The 20,800-nt window shown below is 40.2% G+C and overlaps 1 protein-coding gene across 2 annotated transcripts in view; it reads left to right on the forward strand.

The window, feature by feature from the left end:
• NLRC5 (NLR family CARD domain containing 5) overlaps positions 1–20,800 on the forward strand; it is a 98,467-nt gene that overhangs the window by 7,021 nt on the left and 70,646 nt on the right. The window lies entirely within an intron of this gene.

Genomic DNA, 20,800 nt, shown 5'->3' on the forward strand with positions numbered 1-20,800 from the left:
CAGTTTACTTAGCCATTCCACAGTGAGTGAGCATCAACTTTATTTCCGGTTTTTTGCTACCACAAAAAGTGCTACTATGAATAGTTTGTGTATACACAGCTAAGTCCTGATTAGCATAAATAATGAATTCCATGAAGTGGTTACAAATTCATGCTGTCCGGAGTTATCACTATATGTAAAATATGGTCATTAGTTCTAGTCCAATGGAAATATGAAATGAATAATTTTAAGTAAGTTTTTTTATCTTTTTATTAATGTAACAACAGCAAATGATGAGAAAATGAATTTCTATTTCGTTTATTACAAAGTAACAGACCAGTTAAAGAAAGTAGAATTTACATTTTTTTTAAAAACTACTGAATATCATGCCTAAAGATAAACCTACAGTGACCATATGATGCAAATGTCATAATTGTTTTTTAAAATATTTTAACAGTGTAGATTGAACTGTCTTCTCTTTCTATCTTCATGCAAATGCTAGTAAGTGCAAAGAGCTTTATACACATCTCAGGGAATTTGCATACTCATGTTCTCACCAAACGTGGCTGGATGATCTGGGACACCATCTAAAATCAATACTTTAGACTCGATATCGTTGCTCTTGCAGCATTTTTCAACGATAGGAGTAAAATAACTTGAAAACCAGTCTTCAAAACCAATTTTCATCACCCCTGCTTTCTTATTTGAGTACCAAAGACCTGGAAATGATCCCTGATTGTAGTCTTTCAGAGCCTGAAGACTTCAAGACCAATAAAAATGTATTGGTTTTTGTGTAAAATTCCCTTCTACATCATCTCCCAACAAAAGTGTTAGGTGAACCCTAAGACATGTTAAATCTAGGTGGAGTATTTTCTTAGAAATATAAGTTCTAGAAAGCCTTTTCTTGTTTTATGCACTTAAAATTTTGTTGATTAGTGTACTTGCCTTCTTCGATTATTTTCTTTAAAACATCAGGATACAGTATTTAGCTGTTAGGTGGTGCAGTAGATAGAGCGCTGGGCCTGGAGTCAGGAAGACTTGTCTTCCTGAGTTCAAATCTAGCCTCAGACACTTTGCCATCTTTGTGACCCTGGGGAGGTTACTTAACCATGTTTGTCTCAGTTTGCTCATCTGTAAAATGTGCTGGAGAAGGAAATGGCAAGTTTTCTTTGCTAAGAAGACCACAAATGGGGTCACAAAGAGTTGGGCACAACTGAAAAACGACTGAGCAGCAAAATTTAACTGCCAGGTCCTCTTCTGCAGTGGCTTCCTCTCCTGCTAATTTTAGCATTATATGGTTGAACATGATTTTAAGTGATCAAACCAATAAATGCTTGCAGTAAAAGTTTCTTTACTAGCCACTTCCATTTTCTTTCATTGTCTTAACTAACTTTGAAAGCTTTTGTCTAAATGGCTGCTGTGTTTGGAGAAAAAAAATTGGATTGCAATTTCGCATGCACACAGCTAAAAAGGCTATATTTCTATTATTGCAATACTTTTCTATTCCTTGTGCTTTTTGCAAAAACACACACACACACACAACTGGTACAGTTTTGCCTTTTTCTGTTCTTTTGCCTGCATGTTTATTAATATTATGTGCCATGGGTTCAGACATTTCATTTTATTTTAGAGTTATTATAACTACATTCATGCCATTCAATTACATCAGTTTTTTGTTCTAATGTAACAATAAGCACTTTTTTCTGCTTTTTTTAACTCTTTTATTTTTAATCTTTGTTAGAAGTGTTTCCTCACTGAATAGTGAAGTGTAATGGGATGTATTAAGAAACAAATTATCAATAAAAATAAAATTTTAGAGTGCTTTGCAGTTGTATATATGTACGTATGTGTATATGTATATATATATGTATGTATACATATATAGATACAGACATAAAAAGTGCATATATGTATGTGTATATGTGTGTATATACACATGCATATATACATACATACACACACATATGAAGAGAGAGCAATGAACTTGGCATCAGGAAGATACCAGGAAGACCTGAGTTGAAATCTGACCTCGTAACACTTACCAGTTGTGTGGCCCTAGACAAGTTGCTTAACCTCTCTCAGCCTCACTTTCCTCATCTATAAAATGGAAATAGTAATAGATAGTAGGGTTGTTGTGAGGAAAAAAGACAGTACTTGTAACATGTTATATAAATGATAGTTATTATTATAATTATTTGTGCCATCTTGATACATTGACTCCATGATATTTTATACATTTTGTAGTTATTTTCATGGTAGGGATTTTTAACCTTTTCTTGTGTCATGAACCCCTTTGGCGGTTTGGTGAAGCCTGTGAATCTCTTCTCAGAATGTCCTTAAATGCACGAATAAAATACATAGGATTAATTACAAAGTAAACTAATTATATCAAAATACAGTTATCAAATAAAAAATGTTGAACTCATGAGTTCCTACATTAGGAGGCTCTGTGTTAGTGCCACATAGAACTGCTGATGGTTTTTTGGATCTGTTTTATATCTTGCTACTTTACTAAAGTTGTTACTTTTTACAATTAGCCTCTTATTTGATTCTTTAAGGTTTTCTAACCTAAGAGTTAGCCCATTCGATCTGCTTTTCTACAGTTTTTAAACCAGTAGCAAATAATTTTGATTTATAAGCAATTAATAGTATTTCATCTCCTTCTTTCCAGTGGTTATGCCTTTAATTTCTTTCTCTTACTTTATTGCTATATGAGCATTTCCAGAACTATTTCTAATAACAAGGCAGAGTGGGAGAAAGCGTCTAGTATTTCCCCATTACAAATAATGCTAGCTTTAGAGTTTAGAAATGGACTTCTTTAAATTGCTTTTTAAAAAAATCACCTTGTTAGGCCTGTATTGTGTAGTGTTTTTTTTTTAGTCACAAATGATTTTGTTTTGTTTTGTCAAAGGCATTTTCTACATTTTTTGATATAATCATGTGGTTTCAGCCTTTTTGTTTTTGATATAATTAATTATGGGAATTGTTTTTCTAAGGCTAAAACTATCCTGGCATCCCTAGTGTAAATTCAACTTGCTCCTAGTGCATGATTTTTGTTGTTAATAAATTTATTGTTAAAATTTTATTTAATTTTTTGCCGTACTATTAGTCTGTGGTTCTATTTGTTTTTACTTTGGTTTTGTCATTAGACAATTTTTGTCTCATAAAACTAGTTTAGTGTAGTGTTTTCTTTCCCAATGTTTGAGAATAATTTGTGTAGCATTAGTAAGAGTGGCTCTTTTGATCTAATTCATTTGATCAGACTCACTTATAAATCTATCTACACCATGGTTTGTTTGGTTTTTTTTCCTGTTACTTCATGAGTTCACTCAATTTCATTTTCTGCATCTTGTACCCATTTAAGTGAAATTTCTCCATGTTGCAATGATAGCAATTTCCTAATGTTTTGAGAGGTATTTGGACATCACACTTTCTGTTTTGGTGTTAAAACTCCAGGGAACATCTCTAGGGGCCAAGATGATGGCTATCAAATATGCATGATTCTGTCCCTGTCTCCTCATCATAGGGAGCTAGAGTAGTGTGATAGAAAAAACACTGAGTTTGAAGTCGGAGGATATGGGGTCAAGTGCTGATTTTGACACTTTCTATCAGTGTGCTCTTGGGCAAATCATTTAAACACTTTCTGCCTCCATTTCCTCAGCTTTAGAATGAAGAAGTTGGACTAGAATCGGAGGCTCTTAACCTAGGTTATGTGAACTTGTTTTAAAAACTATTTGGGAGCTATAAGAATATAGGTACACTGATGCGTTGTGGTAGAGCTGTGAACTAGTCACACCATTGTGGAAAACAATTTGGAACTTTGTGTAAAAACTAATTAAGCTGTGCATATCCTTTGATTCAGAAATATTGTTACTAGGTTTGTGCCTCAAAGAGATCAAAGAAAAAGAAAAGGACCTGTACATACAAAAATACTTATAGCAGCTCTTTTTGTTGTGGCAAACAATTGGAAACTGAGGGGTTGTCCATCAATTGAAGAATGGCTAAATAAGTTATGGTATATGAATATGATGGAGTACTATTGTGCTGTAACAAATGATGAATGGAGGGCAGCTAGGTGGCACAGCGAATAGAGCACCAGCCCTGGAGTCAGGAAGACCTGAGTTCAAATGTGGCCTCAGACACTTGACACTCACTAGCTGTGTGACCTTGGGCAAATCATTTAGTCTCAAATACATACATATACACATACATACCTACACATATGCATACAAACACACACACATACATAACTATATTCCATTATAATTGCTTTCCTTTATAATCCTATGTGTCTTAGCCATTTAAAAATATTGTTCTGGAAGGGATCCATAAGCTTTACTAGACTCACCAAAAGAATCCCTGACACACAAAAAAGGTTGAGCACCCCTGGAGATAATCACTAATCCTTTCCAGCTCTAAATCTATGACCTTTGCCAAAATAAGTGAAATGATCATGATTACTTAGGACTCATTTAGCACTTTTAATTTTTTTCAAGGCCTTACACAAGCCTTGGCTTCTTTTGTTTCTACAACACCCCTGTGGGGGGTAATAGAATGAGAATTATTATTTCCATTTAACAAATGAGCAAATCGAGACTCAAAAAAGTGATCTGTTAAAGGTGATAGAGTAAATCATGGCAGAGCTGGGAGAATAATCCATATCTTCTGGTGCTCATGGTTTTTTAGGCAGAGGAGAATGCATTATTTTGCTAGTAAATACACAATCTTAGAATGTCAGAGCCAGAAGGAACCAAAGAGCAAATCTAGTACAATCTTCCTTATTTAGACTTCTTTCTTTCAAGTATATACAGTGTTAACAGAAACATTCAAATACAATTTTAAGTGATTATAAATAAAAACCATAAACTCTGGTTTGTAATTTTTTTTGTCTGTATCAGTAAATTGAACAAAATAATTGCAAAAACATTCTGTTTGCATCCATTTCCCTTTCTGATCTCTTTTACACCTGTGTATTTTTTAGGATTTTGTTGCTATTGTTCTTTTTTCACATTGCTGTAGTCAGTTTCAGTATTGTTGTCTAGATTCTGCTTTCTCCATTCTGTATGAGTGCCTATATTTGTTTACATTCTTCAGGTTTTTTTCCTTATGGTAAAAATGGCATTCTGTTAGTTTCATATACCACAGTATGTTTGGTCATTCCCCAAAGGTTGGATAAGTGCTCATTCCCCTTGTTTTACCAGTGAAGAAACTAAGACTTCCCCAAGAAGGAGAGCTCATTCATCCAAACTCACCCAGCTAGATGGTGGCAGATCTGGGGCTAAAAATTATTAGATCCCTTCTCTCTTAATCTGACTTACATCTACACCTCCCGGGCTCCTCCAGCTATCAGGAATGAGGAAGGAAAGTTGTCTAGTCTTGGTTCTTGTAGGAGGTGAGAATTTGGAAAGTTTTAAGGCCCATTCATCTGATCAACAGTCTCTGTGGGATGAGAAGTAGGTTATGTGTTTCAAAATGACTGGCTGATACTTTCTCCCTACCTTGGGAATTAAATTCCCAGAAAGTTTCTCCATGTTTCTGGGCTTTGAGGTCACTAATCTGACTTTTGGGATTCTTCAGGATTCCCCTGGTTCACTTGAGGGCTGGTCTTCTGGCTTAAGGCCACGTTAGCCCCTCGATGTTTGAGGAGATCTCATTGAAGATTCATGACCAGACTAAAATACTGATTTCCCCCTGCAACTGGAAGCCTCCATCCCATACCTTCTACTAACAAACAAGGGGATTTTCAGCACTTTTACTTTCAGTTTGGCTAAGTCAGCAGTGTCTGTAAGCAAGCCAGCAGGGTCTGGGCTAAGAAAGGGGTGGAGGTGTGGGCAGTGAGTGCTCAGAATTGGAGGGTACTTGGCAGGCCAACTGATTGGAGGCCCAGTTTAGAGAGACTCTGTTTACTCTCAGCTCCAAGTTACCATTTGGCCATTTTGGTGGTGTGCCTTCTGAAGGTGAGTACCCACTATGTCAAGGTGAGAAAGACCTATCGAAGCCAGCTCACCTGTAGGGTTTGCATTTCTTTCTGGGAAGAGTGTGGTGGAGGAAGAGGACAGTTATCACTGGGTTACAAAGTTAATAAGCAGAAGAGGCCACTTGTGCATCTCTGAATCTGTTTCAGGGTCCTGAGTAAGCCATGAAAAGTTCTCATTCAATCATGGCTGGCAGGGCTCTAGTCCCCATGTTTAGCTGCTAAGGCTCCACTTGGCCTCATTTATTGGCACATAGGCTTCAGCTGCCCCTCTTCCGTCTTCTGTCTTCCACTTAAATCTTTTACTTTGCTACAGACATACTACCTGCCACAGCCTCAGAGCCTTCCACGAATTTTTATCTAAAATTTTCTGAGGTGAGTGTCCACACTTGGGGAGCTGGGGCAAAGTAATTGAATAAGCTTTGATTGTTATTAGTTTTTCTTTTTTTTGGCCATAAGGTCTGGGGAGCACAGGAGAGGTGGTTATGTTATAATGCCAGGAGCAAAAGATCAGAAATAATAAAAGAATAATAATAAAAGAAAGGCTACCTAAGGGATCTTATGACCACAAGCCACCATTATTTACCATATTATGCCATTGTGGAAGGGTGGGATGGTCTTGGTGATCAGTGAGAGCTGTTTCATTGGCTGCTGGCCCAGGGCTGGCCACTTCCAGTGGAACCTTGGGAAGCCAAGGCTGTATCTTTAAGGACTGTGAGTTATGATTAGAATGGTGGCCCTAGGGGATTATTCAGTTGGAATTCCAGGGTTTTGGCAGAGATGTTACTGGTATGAAGAAAGCTGATCTCTTTGATATATTGTATTTCTGTATGCTTAAAAAGAAAAGCAAGCTCTGTGTAACATAGAGCCACAGTTTCATGTACAATTCTCTTCTGAGATACTATGTATATAGAAATGTCCATTTTATTTGGTGTTTGCTAAAATCATTAAAAAGCTGATGGATTGAAAACTTATAAAAGAAGAGACCAAGGAGCCTGAATTATCTCAAGAGAAGTAGTCTGGAGCATAAGATTGGGATGGGGAACCATGGGCCCTTGAGTCAGAGGCCATACAGCTGAGCAATGTGGATTCATACCACAGTTACTCCCATGTCCCTACCACGAAGAGGGCCCATTGAGCAGGTGCCTCTGCTAGATCACAGCTGTCATTCACCACTGCCCTGGGCTGGGAGTTCCCGAGAGTTGGCACTCATTTTACCTTCTCTTCAGGTTTCAGGAGGAATAAAGTATTACACCATTGTGAGGAGATAAAAGAGGTAAGGGAGAGAAGTTCAGTTATGGTCCTGAAGGCAGGTGGGATTAACTAAACATTGTCTTACTTCACAGCCTAGGAACAGACTAGATGACCCCATACCTGTCACCCAAATAACCCAGGGAGGACATAGAGACCCACAACAGGAAGGATCCCTTCACAGAGTGATTCTGGCATTAATAGATAGAAGTAGGACAGAAGGGGAAGTTTTGCAAAATATTCTTAAACAGGACCCAAAATTTAAAGTAAATAACTTAACCTCCCTAAATAGAGGAGGCAGGATAGTATTTTTTGAAAGATCTGTAGACTTAAACTCTGGCTTTAGTACAGCTTTTGTTGTTCACTCATATCTGACCACGGAAAAATCATTTCCTTTTTCTGTGTCGCAGTTTCTTTCTCTATAAAATGAAGATATTGGACTAGATGACCTTGCTTCCAGCTGTAGTATTCTATGGTGCTGCATTTGTCCCTATGTATAAAGGGAGTAGGAAATGCTTGATGTTTGTTTGCTGTTCGTCCCTCGTTCATGTGCTGAACTAATTGCCAGCCGTACTCTTGAACAACTTCTTGGGTGAGAAGGGAAACTCTAAAGGCGGAGGAGGGAATAGACTGAAGGACAATTCCAGGGTTTGGCACTGGGTGTGGGGAGAGGACAGGACTCTGGAACACACTACCTCCCAACTTCCACCCAGGAGTAACCTTATTGTTTTTGTTGTTGAGTCATTTCAGTTGTGTGCAACTGTCTGTGATCCCATTTGGGGTTTTCTTGGCAAAGATACTGAAGTGGTTTGCCATTTCCTTCTTCTGTTCATTTTTACAGTTGAGGAAACTGAGACAAATGGGGTTAAGCAACTGGCCTAAGGTCACATAGCTACTAGGTGTCTGAAATTGGAAGCCTTAGCTTCTATTAAAGCACAGCCACCCTTGGATCATAGGGTTACCCACTTACAACTGGAAGGGACCTCAGAAACTCTGGTTCAACCTTCTCATTTTATAGATGAAAAAGCAGCCACAGAAAGGTTCAGTGACTTTCCCAAAGTCATGCAAGTAGGAAGTGGCAGAGGAAGGATTCAAATCCAGATCCTCTCACTTCAAAGCCAGAAATCTTTCTTTTATACCACAGTGCCCTGCCCCTCCATTTTTATATAGCAAAATTTCCTGATTTTTCTTTCTTGATTCCTCAAATTGTTAGCATTCTCTTCCTTTTCAAGCTACTTTGTAATTTATTGTGCTTACTTGTATACATGTTGCATCACTCTCCCCTGCCCTGGTGAAATATGTTTGTTGAGCACAGGGGCCAGTTTCGGTTTTATATTACCTGGGACTAGCACAATGCCTTGCCCACAGTAGTTGAATTGAGCTGAATTGAATTGGCCTCTTCTTAACTAGCTTTTATGGGCTCTTCTTGGGTCCCTCACTCCCTTCTTTTCTGTTGAAACTTAGGTTAAAGGGTAGAGGAGGTTCTCCCATACCACGATGTGTTCTCATGGAGAGAGAGCATAAGACTGGGAGATAAGAGGCCTGCATCCTAATCTGAGTTTTGTCACAAACATTCTAAGTGACCTTGGACAAGTCAATGCCCCCTTCTGAGCTTCAATCCCCATTTGTAAAAAGAGAATGATAATACTTGCCCAATTTTCATCACTGTTCATTGTGACAATCAAATGACCTAATCAAAGTGAAAATACTTTGATGTTTGTTTGTTGTTTGTCCCTCGTTCATGTGCTTTGAAGGGTTCAGACCTCTTTACAAAAGAAGTTTATCTCTGCAAGGACCCTCAACCAGGTAATTGAACGGGTACCTATGGCAACCAGAGCAGAAATAGAGTGTGTACCTTTGGGGAGATATCTTTAGTGGGACAATGAGAGAAAGACACACTGAAAGGGCAGCACTTTCCCCTGTCTGTTTCCCCCAACAGGGAAAGGTTTGCCTTATTGGGAAAGGATCGGAGGAAAGAGACCTATCCCTCTAGGGGAAAAGTTTCCAAACTTTTTTGATCAAATACCCCCATTGTTAAATAATTTTCTTACTTTTTGATTATTCCTCTTAATGTTCTGGATATTTTGTCCCTCCAAATGAATTTAATTTTTATTTTGCCTAGTTCTATAAAGCATCCTCTTTGTAATTTGATTGGTATATGTAATTAGCTTAGGAAGTACTGTCATTTTTATTAAATTAATGTAACCCATCCATGAGCACTATTATTTAAGTTGTTCTTTATTTCTTTAAGGAATGTTTTGTATTTGTGTCTATACAGGTTTTGAGTGTACCTTGGTAGACTGACTTCCAGATATTTTGTCCATTTTGTGGTTGTTTTTTAATGTGACTTCCTCTTCAATTATTTCCACTTACATTCAAAAAATTACTACATAGAAATTCTGTAAGTTGGGTGGAGGGATCATTCGCATCTTACTACTTTGCTAAACCTAGTATTTGCCTTAATTTCTTTGCTAATTCTCTAGGATTTTCCAAGTAAATCATGTCATCAGCAAATGGGGATGGTTTTGCTTCCTCTTTATTTATCTTTATGCAATTAGTTTCTTTCTTCTGTCTTATTGCTATTGGTGGTATTTCCAGAACTATTGCATTCCAAATAACAATAGTGACAGTGAGTAGTATCCTTGCTTTATTCCCATATTTATTGGGAAAGCTTCTAGTGTTTTTTCCATTGTATAGAATGCTCAGTCTTGGCTTAGGTTTATGCTTTTTAATCATATATAACATGTATGTGCTTTTCCTCTTTGTGAGAGTCATGCTTGTTACCTTGCCCCTCTGGATTCCAATGGATAATCCTGAGGGTTTGGGATGTTTCCTCTCTGCTGCCATTAGCTTGAGCCCCTAGCTGCTCTGTTCCTCTCATTGTTAGGGGGCCAGTTTCTAGCATCCTGGTTCCATTTAATTACTTAGCAATGGGTAGCTTTTACAAAGTGATATTTACTTTAGAGACATAGCATAAATAAATGTACAAGCATTTTCCCCAGTACTTCTGGGGCATATTCTCCCCTCTACCACTATGGTCTCTGGGGGAAGTATTTTCAAAATTTAGCTCAAATCATACACAGTATGGATTCCATCAACCTCGTTTCCAAAGGTGTTATTGCTGCTAGATCCGGAAGGTCACTCTTTGTGTCTCAGGCCATCATTTGTACACTGACTGTAGCACCTAGCCTGGAGTATCAGGATGCCAGAGTGCACTCATGATAATAACCTCTCAGACTCACTAGGTTGTGAGGCTCTCATCCCTTACACCTAGAACAAATGAAATGGGCCAGGGATGGAGACACATTTCTTAGAGTCATATGACCTCAGAGAGGAAGAAGGCCCTAAGGACTCTCCCCTTACCACAGTCTCTCAGTAAATGCCATGAGAGAGTCACGGATCTCCCAGTGATGTGAGTGATGCAAAGAGAAGATACTAGCTAACTTGAACTTTTTTGATGACTCTTAACAGTTTTGGCTATTCAGCCAATTGACAGGCTCCTCCCAAATGCATGGTTTCCCAAGTGGAATCGTAGACAGAATATCTGTGAATCCTCCATAGCTCTTCAGTGTGGTGTTCAGTCATTTCAATCAAGTCTGACTCTTCATGACCCCTTTTGGGGTTTTCTTGGCAAAGATACTGGAGTATTTTGCCATTTCCATCTCTAGCCCATTTTATAGATGAGGAAACTGAGGCAAGCAGGCTGAAGTGATTTGACCAGGGTCACACAGCTCATAAGTGTCAGAGGCCAGATTTGAAGTCATGAAGATGAGACTCCCTGATTCCAAGTCCAGTGCTCCTATCTGCTGCACTACCTAGTTGTCTCAGTCTTTTCAATATACTTCCTTATATGCCATCATGATTCTCCTGGAAACCTTCTCCTAGCATCTTCCATGTAGAGAGGCTGAATCAACCAAGCAAGCTGATGGGGTCACATGTGCCAGATCCTCAAGACACATAGTTTCAAAAAAGACTTTCTAATTACAAGGGACTCAATAAGGACAGACTGTTCACTTTTTATATGAGGAAGTGTAAAAGGTATATTATTAATAATTGGGTAGTTCGAAAGAAAGATTGAGGAACACCGGAGTATGATGTGATTCTAAGAAGTAAAACCATTTAGGGAAAGGCTAAGGGAGTAATTATCTTATACAAATGAGGTGCAAGAGGAAGAACTGACTCAGACGAATTAGGTGGGGGAGGAAGGCTGGTAGTTCTGGAACCTTACTCTTGTTGGGAATGGGTTAAAGAGGGGACAATACATATATATCTAGAAGGGTATAAAAGTCTTCTAAATTCAGAAAGAAATAAAAGGCTAAGGGGATAGGAAAGGGGGAGAGAATAAGGGAGGGCTTTTTAGAGGGGAGAGGGAGGAAATAGGATGGGGCTATAGGAGGATGTTTAATGGAAATGGGAGGATAAGGGAGAGATCCTTGGAGGGGAGTAGGTTAAGTAATAGGTGGGCAAGGTAGCAGGTAGAAGTAAGGTAGAGGAGTCAGGAGGGATAGGAAATAAGAGATACATACAAACATAAAATAAAGATCAGAAGTAGAATTTATTAGGGGAAAAAAGCAGGGATAGTCACCATGATCTCAGACAAAGTTAAAGCTAAAATAGACTTAATCAAAAGAGAAAAACAGGGAAACAGCACTATATGTCAGCCATATTAATTGATATTGTCTTAGACTATCAGTATAAGGTTGGAATATTGTTGTGGCGTAGGAAATGATCATTTGGTGGATTTAGAAAAATGTAGAAAGACTTGGACCTATGAAGGAAGCTGTTATCCACCTTCAGAGAAACAGAACACAAGTATATTACAGTCTTACGTAGATGCATATGAATGTATATGTGTATATATGTGTATGATTATAGATATCTATGCATAAGTATATGTATGTATATATTTGTATGTATATGTGTATATAAACACATACATTTATACGTATATGTACATACATACGTATATATGTATGCATGTATTATATATATATATATCTGTGCTTAATTGTACAATTCCATCACTCAGAGCATTCCAAGAGCCTTTGAATTGGACTTTCTGCCTCTGCTCTCTCCCTCTCCCATCCATCTGCCTCACTGCTACTGATCAATATGTTTAAGGCACAGGTCTGGCCCAGTCACTGCCCTGCTCAAAAAAGCTCCAGGCAAGCCCATTACTCTCTGGCTACAACCTTTCTTTCTAGACTGAATTCCCATCGCACCCTGCCATGCACTCTAGATTCCCACCATTGGGCCTTCATATTGTTCCTGATCCATAGCATTCCATATCTTATCTCTTTGCCTTTGCAAATAGCCTCCACCAAGCCTGGAACTTGCCCTCCTCACTTCCCTCTAAGAGTCATTCAGTCCTAGCAAGGTTCAGCCCAACTGCCACCCCCTACAAAGGGCAGCTACTAATGCCTCATCTAGTTGGTGTGCTCCCACTTTACCCCCTCCTCACAATAGAAATTAATTTGATTTACTTTGTATTTGCTGATGTATGTACATTTATATGCCTCCAGCAAAATGTCCGCTCTTTGAGGACAGTGACTGTTTCCTTTCCTCATTTTATCTCTAGTGTCTGGTATGATGCCCTGCCCATTGTAGACAATGTAATAAATGTTAATGAAATCGCCAGTATCCTGGGTTCTCTGTTTTGCCACTAACTGCCTATACAACCTTGGTGATAACCTTCTGTGAAGTTTGGATTCAAAGGGCCACATTTGAGGACCTGGAAGGCCACATGAGGCTGCAGGTTCCCCACCCCTGGGCCACATTATTATTCTCCTCGATAGATTCCAGTGGCTCCCTATTACCTCTAGGATCAAATATAAAATCCCCTATTTGGCTTTCATAATCTTCATAATCTGACCCCTTCTCACCTTTCCAGTCTTCTTATATCTTACTTCCCTCCACATACTCTGGCTTCTTTGCTGTTCCTCACACATGACACTTGTGACTCTCAGCTCTAGGCATTTGAAACACGGCAGTTCCCCATGCCTGGAACTTTCTCCCTTCTCAGCTGTACCTCCAGGCTTCTCTGGCTGCCTTTAAATCTCAGCTAAAGACCCACATTCTGGAAGAAGCTTTAGTCATAGTGCCCTCTCTCTGAGACTCACCTCAGTTTGTCTTGGGAGCTTCTTGAGTACAGGGACTGAGCTGGAGTTGGATTTTTTTCTGCCTTTCTTTGCATCCCCAAAACTTAGAACATTGCCCAGCATATAATAGGAATTAATAGGTACTAATTAAATGGCTGACCAGCTGACCGTGCCTCCTCCATACCAAACTGGTTTCTCAGTGGAGGGGAATCTTGACTCAGAGATTCCCAGACAATAACTGCCATTTATATAATGACTCAACTGGAAGTGACCAAACAACAATATAATGACTCAAATGAGATATCATTTGTAAAACATTTTGAAAGTTTAAAGACCTCTGTATGTGTCAAGTAATATTCTTCTAAAAGTTCCTTTCAGGATAAGGAGTTGGGGGTCAGGAAGCAGTCTGATGGGTCTTTTATTGGGTTTTGATCAGTCATGAGGGAGTGCTCCCGGAGGCCTCCAAACACCAGCTGAGGTGGTAGGATACTTCCCTTCCATTTCATATTTCTTGCTACCATCTTAATCTGTCCACCTGAGAGTCTGCTGTATTGCTGGACATGGAAACTGAGGACCTCTGCTGGTCAGCACAACTGGCCTGGGTTTCAGTCCTAGCTCTCCATTTAGTACCTCTCTGCCTTTGTGAGCCTCGGTTTCCTCATGTGTGGGATGAGGGCGCTGAACTTGATGGCTTCTGGATTCCTCTCTACCTCTGAGTCAATGAACCAGTGGCCCCATGACTTCTTACTTCCCCTTTACTTCATTCTTTCAATATATATACATTGTTTCCATCAGCTCTGGCAGTGGTTGAAGGGGAGAGGCACCAGATGACTCACCCATGGCTTTCTCTTTACACCTTGGTGCATGTTCCTTCTCATTCTCACTTAAGGTCATACAACCCATGACTTTGGAGGAGGGACTAGGGGATAACCCAGCAGGTACTGAGACCCCTCATGAAAACAGTAGCACTCATCTGTGTTCACCTCATGTGTGACCAAACTGGCCCTGATTTCTCCATTCTCAGTTTGGTTCTCTTTTCGTGAAACCATGTAGATGACATTAGGGTTTCTCTTCCACTCCAATACTCAAGGTCAACATATGAGTGCACAAAGTCTTGTAGTCTTTTGGGGGAGGTAGGGAGCGGGGAGAGACAATCTAACTTGTGACTTCATTGTTTTAGGGAACTCCCAGTGAGGAAATTTTCCCTACAAATGCAGATCAGCAGCTGCTCCCGTTTGGGAGTTTGGGACATGGTATGGTTAAGTGATTGGCCAGGGTCATACAACTAGTATGTGTCAGAGGTAGGATTTGAACCCAGACCTTACTGATGATAAAGACATATCCTTATCCATTGTGTGTCTCTCAGAGCCTTCTATTCTTTTTTTTTTTAGAGGGAGGAAGGCAGGGCAATTGGGGTTAAGTGACTTGCCCAAAGTCACACAGCTAGTAAGTGTGTCAAGTGTCTGAGGCTGGATTTGGACTCAAGTCCTCCTGACTCCAGGGCTGGTGCTCTACTCACTGTGCCACCTAGCTGCCCCCAGAGCCTTCTATTCTTTAAAGAGCTTTTACATTTAATGTCTCACTTGATTCCCCCAACAGCTCAGAGATGACAGGATGGGTAGTATTAGCCCAAAGATGGAAAATAACCTGCAGAGATCCCCAGGAAGTTATTGGCAGAGACTGGACTAGGACCCAGATCTCCAGTGCTCTTTTCACTAAAATATAGCATGATTCAAGAATTCCTTCCCCACCACTTAACCCAAAAGTCCACAAATTCTCCAAGGAAGGAAGTGAGGGTCACAAAAACATTTAGGGGCAGTAAAAGCTTTGCCCCAAAACTTGTTCCAATTCAGAGTGACATCCTTCATTTCTCTCTTCTCCCTCCGCTGAGAAGCTGTTCCTTCAAAAGCCCAGCTATTATTTAGTGTACTAAAGATGAAGAGTCTTGGCTCCTGCCCACCCAGCATGACAAATATTCAAAGGCATGAAGCAGAAAATGGTTTTCTGAGCCTGAGCTTGAGAAAATAGTTTTCTGCTCTTTCTCAGCTCTAAGGATGCAAGCTCTGTCTTTACCCTCTAAACTTCAGAGCCCCAGAGAATGGAGCAAGGGACTAGAACCTCTGAAGTTGCAAGCTCACCTTAAGCCCAGGGTCCCAAAACACCTCTGAAAAAGTACCTCCTCCAAATCACACCAAAAAAGTAGATACCCAACCTTTGCTTGAATACCTCCAGTGATGGGGAGCCCACTACCTGCAAGGCAGTGCATTCTACTTTTGGGATACCTCTAATTGCAAGGAACTCTCTCCAAATCAGAACATGTTCCCCTTTGCCCCTTTGGTCCTGCTCGTCTCCCTGTGGAACAATAGAAGGAGTCTGGTCCCTTCTCCACAGGAAAACCCTTCCCATACCTGAAGGTAGCTGCTGTACCCCCTGAGTCCCTGCTTCTCCAGACTAAGCCTCTCCAGGGCTTTCAACCAGGCCTCCCCCCAGATGAGCCCCAGACCCTTGCCTTCCTCTGGAGCATCTTCAGCTTATCTTCCCAGAGATGTGGCGCCCAGAATGGTTGTGACCTGACACAGAGCCATGACATAGAGCGCAGCATGACTGTTAGAGCCAACTAGACAGTAGACAGAGACCTGGGCCTATAGTCGGGAAGACCTGAGTTCAAATCCAGCCTCTGACACTCACAAGCTATGTGACCTGGGCAAGTCACTCAACCTCTGTCTTCCTCACTGAACTCATCTGTAAAATGGGAATAAGAAGAACACTTCCCTCCCAAAGCTGTTGGGATGATCAAATGAGATAAGATTTGCCAAGTGCTTTGCAAACCTTATAATGCTACGGAAATGCTTGTCATGATCATTCCAGAGGCTCAGACTCTTTAATTCAGTCCTAGGTCACTGTAGTATAAATGGTCTACGGATGCTGCCCTCTGTTCCCGGTGCAAGCCACTTGATCCCCGTGAGAAGCTTCTGTCTGGCCTCCCTTCCCCAGCCTTGTTCTAGTGGAGGTGATCCCATCAATCCAAGCGTAAGACCACATGTTTCTCTGTGAAGTTATATATTACTCAGTTCAGCCCAGCGTTCTAGCTTCCTAAGGTTGTTTTGGATCTTGAATCTGTCATCCAGCGTGTTAACAGTCTCTCCCAGCTCTGTGTCATCTCAAATTTCATGATCCTGACATCTCTGCCTTTATCTAAGTCACTGATTTGTCTTTGTCAAACATAGATCCCCAAGGCACTCCACTAGAGACTCCTTCCAAGGCGCCATTGCTCATTAATGACTACTCCGCCTCCAGTCCCTCAACCAATTCCGAATCTACCTAACTGAACTCAAATTTAGCCCACATCTTCTCCATCAGAATAGCATGATCTTTGGCAAATGCTTCACTGAAATCTAAGTAAACTGTATACATATATATGTTTTAAAAAGATGAACAGTCTTAATGGAGGTAATAATTAAGGATAAATAATAGTTCACATTCACACAGCATTGTTTTACACATGTAGCAGGAGACAGGTAGGAAGAAGGGTTGTTCAGCCCCTCTCATTCATCTCCACCCTACTATTGACTCATTGCCTAGAAAGCAAACATTTTCTGCTCTGAGAAGCCGTAATAAAAGAATCTAAAATTTTCTCTTTTTTTTTTTTTTTGGCTCTAAGCCCTCAGCCAAAGATACCATTCTGTACTCTGCCAAAACATCTCAATTTTAATTATCTCTATTCTCTGTTCAGCTGCCTTCTCCCAACTTCATTCCCTATAAATCCAAATTAGCAAATACCTGTGATCAACCCTATTCACAAAGACAAAACATGTATTTAAAACTAAGAAAGGTAAATAGACTTTCATCCTGGCCAGGGGATCCCATAGAGGAATCCAAGGTGAGAAAAAAAATACAGAATGATTTGCCTGTGGGTCAGCAGTCTTGGGAATTTTAGCAACACGTCCTGTCCTAATGCTGACATGATTTTGTCATATTCTACACCTCCCTAACCCCCATTTCCCCAGCCCTTTGGGAGCTCTGTCCCTCTTCAGCTGCTAGATACTATGTTCTAACTGCAGAGCTGGGGAGCTCAGTCTTTTCAGGGGCTACAGCTCCATTTGTTACACTTCATGCTTAGCAAAATAATTGAGTGGTAGAAAGAGGGGGGCGGAGCCAAGACAGCAGCTGAAAAGCAGGGACTTGCTTAAAGCTCTCCCCCAGGACCCTCCTAACACCTATAAAAATGTCTCTGAACAAATTCTAGAACTGCAGAACCCACAAAATAGCAGAGGGAAGTAGGTTCCAGCCCAGGACAACCTGGATGGTCGCTGGATAAGGTCTATCACACCAAGCTGGGAGCAGAGCGGAGCAGAGCCCAACATGAGCCGCGCCCAGACCAACCAGACTGGAAGCCTGGCAGGACAGGCCCTAGCACCCAGAATCAGTGAGCTGTGGCAGTTACTAGACTTCTCAACCCGCAAACACCAAAGACAACAGAGAAGGTTAGTGGGAAAAGCTGCGGGGGACAGTGAAAGGAGTTCACGGTTTGGCCAACGCCCTCTGGGGCGCAGCAGAGGTGGTGCAGCTCTGAGGACAGAACTACAGCTGCAGTTGCTTCTGGCCCCAGGCCCACCTGGTGGGAGGAATTAAGTAGCGGACCAGAGAAGGACTGCAGAGCCTGCTTAAGATCTGAGTCATGGTCCAGGTTGGCGGTTCCTGGGGAAGGAGTAGCACTCATGTGGCAGATCTTGCTGTGTAGAAATAGCTCTGAAAACAACAGCGCAGCCCCTCAAGCTTGGGACAAAGTACTCTATACTCTACAAGCAGTCATACCCCGACGAAAAACTCAAGGGTCAAGTAGTTAGCTGGGAACATGGCCAGGCAGCAAAAACGGACTCAGATTCAGACTCGGACTTTGGAATCTTTCTTTGGTGACAAAGAAGACCAAAACATACAGCCAGAAGAAGTCAACAAAGTCAAAAAGCCTACATCAAAAGCCTCCAAGAAAAACATGAACTGGTCTCATGCCATGCAAGAGCTCAAAAAGGATTTGGAAAAGCAAATTAGAGAAGTAGAGGAAAAATTGGGATGAGAAATGAGAATGATGTGAGAAAACCATGAAAAACAAGTCAATGACTTGCTAAAGGAAAAAATACTGAAGAAAACAACACCTTAAAAATTAGACCAACTCAAACGGCAAAAGAGCTCCAAAAAGCCATTGAGGAGAAGAATGCCTTGAAAGGCAGAATTACCCAAATGGAAAAGGAGGTCCAAAAGACTACTGAAGAAAATACTACCTGAAAAATTAGATTGGAGCAAGTGGAAGCTAGTGACTTTATGAGAAATCAAGATATTATAAAACAGAACCAAAGGAATGAAAAAATGAAAGACAGTGTGAAATATCTCATTGGAAAAACCACTGACCTGGAAAATAGATATAGGAGAGATAATTTAAAAATTATTGGACTACCTGAAAGCCATGATCAAAAAAAGAGCCTAGATATCATCTTTCAAGAAATTATCAAGGAGAACTGCCCTGATATTCTAGAACCAGAGGGTAAAATAGAAATTGAAAGAATCCACAGATTGCCTCCTGAAAAAGATCCCAAAAAGAAAACTCCTAGGAATGTTGTCACCCCAAATTCCAGAGTTTCCAGATCAAGGAGAAAATAGTGTAAGCAGCCAGAAAGAAACAATTTGAATATTGTGGAAACACAATCAGAATGACAGATCTAGTAGCTTCTACATTAAGAGATCGAAGGGCTTGGAATATGATATTCCGGAGGTCAATGGAACGAGGATTAAAACCAAGAATCACCTACCCAGCAAAACTGAGTATCATGCTCCAAGGCAAAATATAGACTTTCAATAAAATAGAGGACTTTCAAGCTTTCTCGGTGAAAAGACCAGAGCTGAATAGAAAGTTTAACTTTCAAACACAAGAATCAAGAGAAGCATGAAAAGGTAAACAAGAAAGAGAAATCATAAGGGACTTACTGAAGTTGAACTGTTTTGTTGACATTCCTACATGGAAAGATGATGTGTATAATTCATGAGACCTCAGTATTAGAGTAGCTGAAGGGAATATACATATTATATATATATATATATATATATATATATATATATATATATATATATATATGTATGTATGTATGTATACACACACACACACATATATATGTATGTGTATATATATATATACAGACAGAGGGCACAGGGTGAGTTGAATATGAAGGGATGATATCTAAAAAAATAAAATCGAATTAAGGGATGAGAGGAATATATTGAGAGAGGGAGAAAGGGAGAGATAGAATGGGGTAAATTATCTCACATAAAAGGGGCAAGAAAAAGCAGTTCTGTTGGGGGCAAAGAGGGAGCAGGTGAAGGGGAATGAGTGAATCTTGCTCTCATTGGATTTGACCTGAGGAGGGAATAACATACACACTCAATTGGGTATCTTACCCCACAGGAAAGAAGAAGGAAGGAGATAAAAAGCGGGGCATGATAGAAGGGAGGGCAGATAGGGAGAGGAGGTAATCAAAAGCAAACACTTTCGAAAAGGGACAGGGTCAAGGGAGAAAATTGGATAAAGGGGGATAGGATAGGAAGGAGCAAAATATAGTTAGTCTTTCACAACATGAGTATTGTGAAAGGGTTTTGCATAATGATACAGATGTGGCCTATGTTGAATTGCATGCCTTCTTAGAGAGGATGGGTGGGGAGGGAAGAAAGGAGAGAATTTGGAACTCAAAGTTTTAAAAGCAGATGTTCAAAAAACAAAAAAAAAAGTTTTTCCATGCACCTAGGAAATAAGATATACAGGCAATGGGGCATAAAAGTCTATCTTGCCCTACAAGAAAGTAAGGGAAAAAGGGGTGGGGGGGAGTGGGGTGACAGAAGGGAGGGCTGACTGGGGAATGGGGCAATCAGAATTACATGCCATCTTGGAGTGGGGGGGAGGGAAGAAAATTTGTAATTCAAACTTGTGAAAATCAATGCTGAAAACTAAAAATATTAAATAAATAAATAAATGATGACTTTTTAAAAAAGAAAAATAAGAGTGGTAGAAAGAGCTTTATGATTCATTTAACACCTCTTTATCTGATTATTTCCTGTGTATTGTCTTGGACTTCCAGGGTGGGGGAGAAAAGTCATTAGAAACTACTGTTGTGCTGCAGAGATTATTATTATTAATAAGAATAATAACTGACATATATATAGCTCCTACTATGTGCCCAGCACTGTGCTAAGCACTTTCCAATTATTATCTTATTTGATCCTCACCTCAATGGTGCTATTATTCTCATTTTACAGATGAAGAAACTGAGGCAAACAGAAGTTAAGTGACTTGCCCAAGGTCACACAGCTAGTAAGCATCTGAATCCAGATTCAAACTCAGACCTTTCTGACTCGAGGCTGAACTCTGTCCACTGTGCCACCTAGAAATTGATTTTGTAGATTGGCTTGCCATGAATAAGATGAAAGCGGCACTTTGTTTAAGTCAGATGAGGAC

The sequence above is a fragment of the Trichosurus vulpecula genome, chromosome 3 (assembly GCF_011100635.1).
Source record: "Trichosurus vulpecula isolate mTriVul1 chromosome 3, mTriVul1.pri, whole genome shotgun sequence".
Taxonomy (NCBI): Eukaryota; Metazoa; Chordata; class Mammalia; order Diprotodontia; family Phalangeridae; genus Trichosurus; species Trichosurus vulpecula.